Source organism: Oncorhynchus mykiss, chromosome 1 (assembly GCF_057628025.1).
Source record: "Oncorhynchus mykiss isolate SJ-2025 chromosome 1, ASM5762802v1, whole genome shotgun sequence".
Lineage (NCBI taxonomy): Eukaryota > Metazoa > Chordata > Actinopteri > Salmoniformes > Salmonidae > Oncorhynchus > Oncorhynchus mykiss.
This window is the reverse complement of record NC_143022.1, coordinates 91,080,865-91,092,744: the sequence shown is the minus strand read 5'-3', so window position 1 is coordinate 91,092,744 and position 11,880 is coordinate 91,080,865. Positions and strand designations below refer to the sequence as shown.

General features: G+C 46.4%; 1 protein-coding gene across 5 annotated transcripts in view; it reads right to left on the bottom strand.

Moving 5' to 3' along the window:
* Positions 1–5,835: 5,835 nt before the first annotated feature.
* LOC110505954 (WD repeat-containing and planar cell polarity effector protein fritz homolog) overlaps positions 5,836–11,880 on the bottom strand; it is a 195,046-nt gene continuing 189,001 nt past the window's right edge. For 3 of the 5 annotated variants that reach the window (XM_090184047.1, XM_090184040.1, XM_090184059.1), the window contains one exon: positions 5,836–6,364. The gene's annotated coding sequence lies outside the window, so the exon portion shown is untranslated. Of the gene's footprint in view, positions 7,216–11,880 lie in introns of all 5 variants that reach the window. The other 2 variants (XM_090184051.1, XM_090184041.1) reach the window with 2 other exon arrangements.

Sequence of the window (11,880 nt, the reverse complement as noted above, 5' to 3'; positions counted from 1 at the left end):
GAGGCATGATTTAGTGAATGTTGCCATTTTAATTGCATCAAAGGAATAATCTTGAATGGCTTTTCAAATCCTGTTAATTCTAATTTATGTCAGGTAGATAATGCGTGCAGGCTTGGCTACTCGCATTGCTTATACAAAACACCGGTCTTTTCAAAGTCTCAAAGCTGCAATAAAGCTGCTTTTAAGCAGGCAGCCCAATTCTGATCTTTTACCCCAACTAATTGATCTTTTGACCAATCATAGCAGCTCAAAAATGATCTGACGTGAAAGGACTTGTGATTGGTCAAAAGAGTATAATATTTGGCTGCCTGTGTAAACGCAGCCTTAAAGAGACGCTCTGTAAGGGATTATTTCAACTGTGTTTACACAGGCAGGAAAATTCTGATATATTTGCCCTATTATTGTCAAAATAAATCTGATCTGAATGGTCAAAAGACCAATTAGTGGCAAAATATCAGATTCGGGCTACCAGTGTAAACGCAGCCTAAATTGCTGTATTTTCTCTGCATAATCAATATATTACTACTAAAAGCTCAATGTAGCGACACCAGTTGGAACCTAAGAGAGGTGAGCAGGAACTTGCAGGCCACAGCCAATGGGTCAGCACACATTTTGTTTTGCCATGGCCTTTTAGGTGTAAAGGTCAAACCTTAGGGCTAGATTAAATCTCATTGTCCATTTTCAACTATGCCCCTCTTAAAGGCAATGTTTCCACATTCACGATAAACGCTAAACATGTTGCAATCGAAAAATGACCTTAAGGGGCTCTACTCAGTCTGCATCTCTGAAGTGTTACAGATTGCAATAGAAATTTAAAGGTAATTTCCGATTGGGCGGATATATGCAGCGTTTACTGTAAATGCAGTCTCCGCTAACGCGGGAACATTGCCTTTAAGTGTCGTGCTTTAACGGGGCTCTTTCGCGTTACAGATCAACTCTAGCGCTTAGCCGTCTATCCATCTCTAGTCACGTTTATACCTGCCACTAACATGCGTCCGTCGTCCTGATCTTGTCAGTTTACACATGGAAGATCTGATCACAATCAGTTCTCAATGAGTCTTTTAATCGTCTACTGCTGTCTGAAAACGTGAACACAATGTGTACCCAATTAGGATTCTCTACCATGTTAGCACCAGGGCCTGTAATGTGTACAGTGTATGACTTTACGATCACTCCTATAAACTTATCACAAACTTTATTCCTTCCAAAGTGACCTTTTCATGTTGTCAGAACCATCCAAGCTCATTTGAAAACATTTTTCTACATCTAATTGTCTAGATGATAGTCTGTAAAGAACAACCAGAGTCATATACAAAACTAAACTGTGTCTCTGAGAGCAACAAAGTCAATCCACTGGTCAGTCATTAAATCCCGCCCCTTCACACCATTTATATTAATGACTGGGATCAACAGCCTCAGACGGTGTCAGTGGGCATGACATCACATGGCCCGTATTGAGTCAAGAACAGGGTCCATGTGAGTTGGAGATGTCCTCCTCTGGCTCCCTGGATCGCCAGGTCACCGTATCCCTCAGGGTGAACTGACCCTATGGCCTAGCTACTTTCTGCCTGAGTGAGCCTGGTCCGCGTTCCAAATTTCATCCTATGCCCTACTTTTAACCAGGGTCCATATACAGTAGTAGTGCACTATATAGGGCAAAGGGTGCCATTGGAAGCATATCCCCTGGATAGGCTCAAATACCTGTTGACGTTTTTCCAACTATCCTATCCAGGAAATGAACTGTTCTGGACCTTTTTGTTGTTGTTGTTTTGGCATACGTGAATGTGATTTATATCAGTGAGTGTGGGAGATCTGACAAGCCGGAGATATTATGTGTATGAGAGAGAGATCCAGTGGGCCTTCCCTGAGATGGACCGATAGCACAACCTGCATGCTGGGACAATTCTCCTCCTCCTTTTCTCATCCAACCTGGTTTTTCATTGGCTGTCTAGCGTCGCCAGACGTCAGCATCTTCACGTGTTGATAGGTCGGTCTGAGGAGCGAGACGGCACGGGGCCGGGGCCTGGGAGGATACTTACCTGAGGAAGAGGTTAAACAGAGTTTAACGGGGTCGTGTTCATTAGTGCACAACGTAGCAAAGCGTTTCGCAAATGGATAATTCACATTTCTTATTGGACAAGTCCAAAGTAGTCCCTCCCTGCTTGTCTGTTTTTTCCCCCGTTTGGGGCCGAATGAACATGACCCTGTACCGACATGGTGTAGTCAGGAGTGACGGCTCTAGTTTCAATGGTGCTTTGTGATACGAGGCCGTCCTGTCGGGCAGACTTGGGTTTTGTTCGTCAGGTATTTTGGTTTTGTTTTATGCATCAATTATGTCTGTGACTGGTACAAGAATCAAACGTTTTACATTCCAATTGATAATTGGTGGTGTTGCAAGAGGTGGCAGGGCAGCTTTTTCGAGACCCGTTTTGCACAGTCAGCCAGCAAGACACTTTTCCCCCTCTGAGATTGTGAGTATTTTTCTAAATTACAAACTATGTTTGACTTTCGAATGTCATCAACATTTTTTACCTGATTTGATACTAATCATAAACAGACACTTTCAACAGCGGTGAGCAGCACAAGACCTCTTTAATGTTACACTTCAAAACCGCAATAAAAGGATGAAACACTTTTTCTCCTGTTATGTGATGGTCAGGTCCGTCCAAGCCCCAGAGAAAGCCTCCAAGCCCCAGAGAAAGCCTCCAAGCCCCAGAGAAAGCCTCCAAGCCCCAGAGAAAGCCTCCAAGCCCCAGAGAAAGCCTCCAAGCCCCAGAGAAAAAGGAACTTCCTCCCTAGCTGAAAGCAGCTTACTCATCCCCATGACAACCCAGGGAGTGCATTGGCTCCCCTCATGGCCCCGGCTCCCCTCAAGACCCAGACTCCTCTCAAGGCCCCGGCTCCCCTCAAGGCCCCGGCTCCCCTCAAGACCCCGGGCTCCTAGGCTCCCCTCAAGGCCCCGGCTCCCCTCAAGGCCCTGGTTCCCCTCAAGGCCCCGGCTCCTAGGCTCCTCTCAAGGCCCCAGCTCCTAGGCTCCTCTCAAGGCCCCGGCTCCCCTCAAGGCCCCGGCTCCTCTCATGACCCCGGCTCCCCTCAAGGCCCCGGCTCCTCTCATGACCCCGGCTCCCCTCAAGGCCCCGGCTCCTAGGCTCCTCTCATGACCCCGGCTCCCCTCAAGGCCCCGGCTCCTAGGCTCCTCTCATGACCCCGGCTCCCCTCAAGGTGACTTGGATGGCCCAGTTCTAATACTGTGCATGGAGGGCTTCTTTCCTTCTTTGAGGTCATCACTGATCTGACAAGGGTTGATTGGGGGAAACAAAAGGATGGAAAATGTACCCAACACCAACACATCCGTCATGGACTATTATTACATCTGATATAGAAGGCTATAGGCTAGGCTACGAGACAGCCAGAAAGACAGACAGAGACACAGACAGAGACACAGAGAGAGACAGACAGAGGGACAGAGAGAGACAGACAGAGACAGAGGGACAGAGAAACAGACACGAGAGACAGCCAGAGAGACAGAGAGAGACAGACAGAGACACAGAGAGAGACAGACAGAGAGAGACAGAGGGACACAGAAACAGACACGAGAGACAGCCAGAGAGACAGCCAGAGAGACAGCCAGAGAGACAGACAGAGAGACAGACAGAGACACAGAGAGAGAGACAGAGAGAAACAGAGGGACAGAGAAATAGACACGAGAAACAGAGGGACAGAGAGAGACAGACAGAGACACAGAGAGAGACAGACAGAGGGACAGCGAAACAGACACGAAAGACAGAGGGACAGAGAGAGACAGACAGAGACAGAGGGACAGAGAGAGAGACAGACAGAGAGACAATATTACTACATTGATATTGATTACTGCATTGTTGGGTTTAGAGCTTGTAAGAAATACACTTCACTGTACTTGTGTTACGTGACATTAAAACCCCACAGAGTAGCTGTTGCACAAGATAACGTGGATGATAACGGATAATGATGGGTGGGTAAGACACACACGCTGGAGGCTAGCTTAATTTACAACCGCTAACAAGGCCGCTCCCCCACTACACCACGCCCCCACCACTATAGTAATAGCACAGTCCTAATAGGCTCATCTCTTCCAGCCATCTCAGGTGTCTGGAGTCTATTAAAGGCCGACTCAATATAGTTATTACTACACTTGAAGGGCGGTTTCCTGGACACAGATTTACGCCGGGATTCAACCGGACTACGGGTTGTCGACAATCCGGTTGAGCCGACACGCGCATCGCGTGTACCGCGAATAGAGATCCCCGCGAACGCATCGCAAGGCCTTTAAAAGACACATTGTCGACATACCCGCAGTCGACATAAATATATACATTTGCAAATATTTTCTTATTTTTATTGGACAGATTAGAGAGGATGGTAGTGGGGAGAGATAGAGGCGAGGTCAAAGGGCGGAAGCTAAACCTATGCTGACAACGTAGACGTGTGTGTGCTGGAGGCTGTGTTCTTAACGTTAGACCTGTCTGGTCACAGGGGCCAGAGGTTTCCCAACAGGAGAGACATTTGTTGTTTGGTTCTAATCAAAACTGTGTATATACACTGCTCCAAAAAAAATAAAGGGAACCCTAAAATAACACATCCTAGATCTGAATGAATGAAATATTCTTATTAAATACTTTTTTCTTTACATAGTTGAATGTGCTGACAACAAAATCACACAAAAATTATCAATGGAAATCAGTTTGACTTCACAGAAGTGTGATTGACTTGGAGTTAACATTGCGTTGTTTAAGTGTTCCCTTTATTTTTTTGAGCAGTGTATTAATAAAGTTGAGCAGACGGCTTCCCCAGACACAGATCAAACCGAGTCCTGGACTATAAAACTTGTAGATTCTCTACAACGGGTTTTAGCCCAGGACCAGGTGTAATCTGAGATGATTGAGGTATTTGTAGTCCTAGCCGACACCTAAAGGCCCACAGCAGACATCTAAAAACAGATATCAACTGTAACCCAATTACTTTTATTACAGGTTTTGTAGGTTTTATTTTCAGATGTCAAGTCATTGAATGATGTGATATTAGGCTGCAGTAGTTGTTTGAAAGTGACATATATCAGGAGATAAAACCAATGACATATCACTTATCCACACTGCTTCTCTCTTGAGTATCACTGAACAAAACAGAACCATTTCTGTTTACATAAGACAAGTATTAGCCTTGTATCACCAGACAGAAACGTAATTATTTTTAACCAATCTCGCTCCCAAAACGATTGACGATTGAAAAAAACATACAATGATTATTATTTTTGGAAATCTAACAAAACGACGCATAGAAAGAAAACACAGAAACCAACCCATCCTGACTGACTGATCTGTTCTGTCCATTTCACCATACTTTCCAGCCTCGGATTCGTTGTTGTATATATTTTTGAGAAGCAAATCCTCTTAGAATGCAGAGTAAATAGATTAGAATACAGTGGCGGATTAGGGTCTGCGCGGTGCTGTCAGATTAGTCCCGAGCGCAGCGCGTCGACAGCTCGTGACAAGGCCGTGGCTGCTGTTCAGGAAAGGGGCTCGAGCTGCTCCGTTCGGCGCGCAGTGCTGCTGCCCGTGCTCACCGCTTAAAAATCGCTTGTTATATTGGCTTCCGTTCATGAATAAAAACCGTCGGCAGTCCGTAATCTCGACAAATACACACAGTAGCCTACACGGTACACAGTACAATACTGTAGGCCACATCATCTGATAAACTATAGAGAGACCAAACATTCACTGCCTCAGCATGCCTAATGATAGTGGGTTTGACATATTTTAGTGTGCAACAAATACAAGGGACAGGCCTAAAAGCCATACACACAAGATACAAAACCTCTTTAATACAGCAATACAATAGGCTAGTTTACAGCTTTGTATTAGAATACTGTAAAAGGTGACCAGGGTCAATCATGAAAAAAAAAAAAAAGCCTAATTACTGCACTGTTTTAAACGAGGCTGGGATTAAAGAACAATTCAATTAAACGGGCAGAAAATGTAAAACACAATTTTTCAGCAGGAGGGCTGGTTGTGAGAGAACTGAGATGGGGCTGGACAGGGCTAGGCCTATATAGCATATACAACATTCTGTTAAAATAAAACCTACTAGCAAGACATTAGCATAATTATTCACATTTGACTTAGACTTAAATTCATAATTCTTAGGCTAATCATGCATCAACATTTCAGAATAGAGCTAGATCAGTTATCAGATATATTTACAGAATACATTTGATTTAAAAAAATCCATTAAAAAAGATGGAGTTTACAGTCGAAAAAGAAATGGTCAAAGGCTGTTTTCAAACAAGACCAAAATGAACCACTTTCAGCTTCCCTGCGTCTTTGTTCACCTGAGTTGGGGAAAGAAAGAGGGGGGAAGAATGAGGGGTATAGAAAGAGGGGTAAAGAAAGAGGGGGGAGAAAGAGGGTAAAGAAATAGGGGGGAGAAAGAGGGTAAAGAAAGAGGGGGGAGAAAAAGGGGGGAGAAATAGGGGTATAGAAAGAGGGGTAAAGAAAGAGGGGGGAGAAAGAGGGGGGAGAAATAGGGGGGGAGAAAGAGGGTAAAGGAATAGGGGGGAGAAAGCAGGGTAAAGAAATAGGGGTGAGAAAGAGGGGGGAGAAAGAGGGGTAAAGAAAGAGGGGGGAGAAAGAGGGGTAAAGAAAGAGGGGGTAGAAAGAGGGGTAAAGAAAGAGGGGGAGAGAAAGAGGGTAAAGGAATAGGGTGGAGAAAGAGGGGGGAGAAAGAGGGGTAAAGAAAGAGGGGGGAGTAAGAGGGTTAAAGAAAGAGGGGGTAGAAAGAGGGGTAAAGAAAGAGGGGGAGAGAAAGAGGAGGAGAGAAAGAGGGGGGAGAAAGAGGGGTAAAGAAAGAGGGGGAGAGAAAGAGGGGGAGAGAAAGAGGGGTAAAGAAAGAGGGGGAGAGAAAGAGGGGTAAAGAAAGAGGGGGGAGAAAGAGGGGTAAAGAAAGAGGGGGAGAGAAAGAGGGGTAAAGAAAGAGGGGGGAGAAAGAGGGGGAAAGAAAGAGAAGGAAAGAGGCAGGTTTACTTGAAGGTCTACTCAAACTGATCACATTCATGCGACGTCCAGGGTCAGTCCATTCAGTGCTTCAGCTATAGGTTTATTAAGGTTGTACAATTCCCAACATTCCCAGGTTTTCCATACGTCCTGGTTAGAAGACCCTCTGGGTAACCTGTAGCTGGTATTTCTAGAAAACATTGTAATTTGGGGAAAGTTACATGAATTATTTTACTGATCAAAATCATGTACAACCTTTGATGTAATAATCAACATGACCTACTCGAACATCTCAATAGATAGAACAAACCAACCCACCACACACACACACACACACACACACACACACACACACACACACACACACACACACACACACACACACACACACACACACACACACACACACACACACACACACACACACACACACACACACACACACACACACAATCAGTAGGCCTCAATCATACAGACCAGCTAAATCTTGAATTTGGACTTCCCTCTCCTCCCCTCTCCAAACCATTGTCACTCAGGGCGACCTCCTCTCTCCCCCTCCCCTCCCCTCTCCTCCCCTCTCCTCCTCCCCTCTCCTGCCCTCTCCAAACCATTGTCACTCAGGGCGACCTCCCCTCTCCAAACCATTGTCACTCAGGTCGACCTCCCCTCCCCTCTCCTCCTCTCTCCAAACCATTGTCACTCAGGTCGACCTCCCCTCTCCAAACCATTGTCACTCAGGTCGACCTCCCCTCTCCAAACCATTAACCATTGTCACTCAGGTCGACCTCCCCTCTCCAAACCATTGTCAGTCAGGTCGACCTCCCCTCTCCAAACCATTAACCATTGTCACTCAGGTCGACCTCCCCTCTCCAAACCATTGTCACTCAGGGCGACCTCCTCTCTCCCCCTCCCCTCCCCTCTCCTCCCCTCTCCAAACCATTGTCACTCAGGGCGACCTCCCCTCTCCTCCCCTCTCCTCCTCCCCTCTCCTCCCCTCTCCAAACCATTGTCACTCAGGGCGACCTCCCCTCTCCTCCCCTCTCCTCCTCCCCTCTCCTCCTCTCTCCAAACCATTGTCACTCAGGGCGACCTCCCAGCCTTGAGCGGTGTGTTAATAGTGGTTATGATTGACATTAAAACCCTAACAACGTTAACTAGATACATATTTAAACAGCAATGCAAATTCTTCCTCCAATAGCCTACAGTCTGGATTACCAAGTGACTGTGTGATTCAGTGGTGGTGGTGCCGAGACAATCTCCCGCTAATCGCCCGGGAAAAATATATATTACTACGACAAAGATGATGAAGACGAGGAATGCATCCCAAATGGCATCTTTTCCCTATCTAGTGCACTACTATAGACCAGAGCCCTATTCCCTATCTAGTGCACTACTATAGACCAGAGCCCTATTCCCTATCTAGTGCACAACTATAGACCAGAGCCTTATTCCCTATCTAGTGCACTACTATAGACCAGAGTCCTACTCGCTATATAATGCACTACTTTAGACCAGAGCCCTATTACCTATATAATGCATTACTTTAGACCAGGGCCCCATGGGATTCCCTATATAGTGCACTACTACAGAACAGAGTCCTACTCCCTGTGGGATTCCCTATATAGTGCACTACTACAGAACAGAGTCCTACTCCCCGTGGGATTCCCTATATAGTGCACTACTACAGAACAGAGTCCTACTCCCCGTGGGATTCCCTATATAGTGCACTACTACAGAACAGAGTCCTACTCCCTGTGGGATTCCCTATATAGTGCACTACTACAGAACAGAGTCCTACTCCCTGTGGGATTCCCTATATAGTGCACTACTACAGAACAGAGTCCTACTCCCCGTGGGATTCGCTATATAGTGCACTACTACAGAACAGAGTCCTACTCCTCGTGGGATTCCCTATATAGTGCACTACTACAGAACAGAGTCCTACTCCCCGTGGGATTCGCTATATAGTGCACTACTACAGAACAGAGTCCTACTCCCCGTGGGATTCCCTATATAGTGCACTACTACAGAACAGAGTCCTACTCCTCGTGGGATTCCCTATATAGTGCACTACTACAGAACAGAGTCCTACTCCTCGTGGGATTCCCTATATAGTGCACTACTACAGAACAGAGTCCTACTCCCCGTGGGATTCCCTATATAGTGCACTACTACAGAACAGAGTCCTACTCCCCGTGGGATTCCCTATATAGTGCACTACTACAGAACAGAGTCCTACTCCTCGTGGGATTCCCTATATAGTGCACTACTACAGAACAGAGTCCTACTCCTCGTGGGATTCCCTATATAGTGCACTACTACAGAACAGAGTCCTACTCCCCGTGGGATTCGCTATATAGTGCACTACTACAGAACAGAGTCCTACTCCCCGTGGGATTCCCTATATAGTGCACTACTACAGAACAGAGTCCTACTCCCCGTGGGATTCCCTATATAGTGCACTACTACAGAACAGAGTCCTACTCCCCGTGGGATTCCCTATATAGTGCACTACTACAGAACAGAGTCCTACTCCCCGTGGGATTCCCTATATAGTGCACTACTACAGAACAGAGTCCTACTCCCCGTGGGATTCCCTATATAGTGCACTACTACAGAACAGAGTCCTACTCCTCGTGGGATTCCCTATATAGTGCACTACTACAGAACAGAGTCCTACTCCCCGTGGGATTCCCTATATAGTGCACTACTACAGAACAGAGTCCTACTCCCCGTGGGATTCCCTATATAGTGCACTACTACAGAACAGAGTCCTACTCCTCGTGGGATTCCCTCTATAGTGCACTACTACAGAACAGAGTCCTACTCCCCGTGGGATTCCCTATATAGTGCACTACTACAGAACAGAGTCCTACTCCCCGTGGGATTCGCTATATAGTGCACTACTACAGAACAGAGTCCTACTCCTCGTGGGATTCCCTATATAGTGCACTACTACAGAACAGAGTCCTACTCCCTGTGGGATTCCCTATATAGTGCACTACTATAGAACAGAGTCCTACTCCCTGTGGGATTCCCTATATAGTGCACTACTACAGAACAGAGTCCTACTCCCCATGGGATTCCCTATATAGTGCACTACTACAGAACAGAGTCCTACTCCCCGTGGGATTCGCTATATAGTGCACTACTACAGAACAGAGTCCTACTCCCTGTGGGATTCCCTATATAGTGCACTACTACAGAACAGAGTCCTACTCCCCGTGGGATTCCCTATATAGTGCACTACTACAGAACAGAGTCCTACTCCCTGTGGGATTCCCTATATAGTGCACTACTACAGAACAGAGTCCTACTCCCCGTGGGATTCCCTATATAGTGCACTACTACAGAACAGAGTCCTACTCCCTGTGGGATTCCCTATATAGTGCAATACTACAGAACAGAGTCCTACTCCCCGTGGGATTCCCTATATAGTGCACTACTACAGAACAGAGTCCTACTCCCCGTGGGATTCCCTATATAGTGCACTACTACAGAACAGAGTCCTACTCCCCATGGGATTCCCTATATAGTGCACTACTACAGAACAGAGTCCTACTCCCTGTGGGATTCCCTATATAGTGCACTACTACAGAACAGAGTCCTACTCCCCGTGGGATTCCCTATATAGTGCACTACTACAGAACAGAGTCCTACTCCCCGTGGGATTCGCTATATAGTGCACTACTACAGAACAGAGTCCTACTCCCTGTGGGATTCCCTATATAGTGCACTACTACAGAACAGAGTCCTACTCCCCATGGGATTCCCTATATAGTGCACTACTACAGAACAGAGTCCTACTCCCTGTGGGATTCCCTATATAGTGCACTACTACAGAACAGAGTCCTACTCCCCGTGGGATTCCCTATATAGTGCACTACTACAGAACAGAGTCCTACTCCCCATGGGATTCCCTATATAGTGCACTACTACAGAACAGAGTCCTACTCCCCGTGGGATTCGCTATATAGTGCACTACTACAGAACAGAGTCCTACTCCCCGTGGGATTCCCTATATAGTGCACTACTACAGAACAGAGTCCTACTCCCTGTGGGATTCCCTATATAGTGCACTACTACAGAACAGAGTCCTACTCCCCGTGGGATTCCCTATATAGTGCACTACTACAGAACAGAGTCCTACTCCCCGTGGGATTCCCTATATAGTGCACTACTACAGAACAGAGTCCTACTCCCCGTGGGATTCCCTATATAGTGCACTACTACAGAACAGAGTCCTACTCCCTATCTAGTGTAATACTTATAGACCAGAGCCCTATTCCCTATCTAGTGCACTACTATAGACCAGAGTCCTACTCCCTATATAATGCACTACTTTAGACCAGAGCCCTATTACCTATATAATGCATTACTTTAGACCAGGGCCCCATGGGATTCCCTATATAGTGCACTACTACAGAACAGAGTCCTACTCCCCGTGGGATTCCCTATATAGTGCACTACTACAGAACAGAGTCCTACTCCCCATGGGATTCCCTATATAGTGCACTACTACAGAACAGAGTCCTACTCCCCGTGGGATTCGCTATATAGTGCACTACTACAGAACAGAGTCCTACTCCCTGTGGGATTCCCTATATAGTGCACTACTACAGAACAGAGTCCTACTCCCCGTGGGATTCCCTATATAGTGCACTACTACAGAACAGAGTCCTACTCCCCGTGGGATTCCCTATATAGTGCACTACTACAGAACAGAGTCCTACTCCCCGTGGGATTCCCTATATAGTGCACTACTACAGAACAGAGTCCTACTCCCCGTGGGATTCGCTATATAGTGCACTACTACAGAACAGAGTCCTACTCCCTGTGGGATTCCCTATATAGT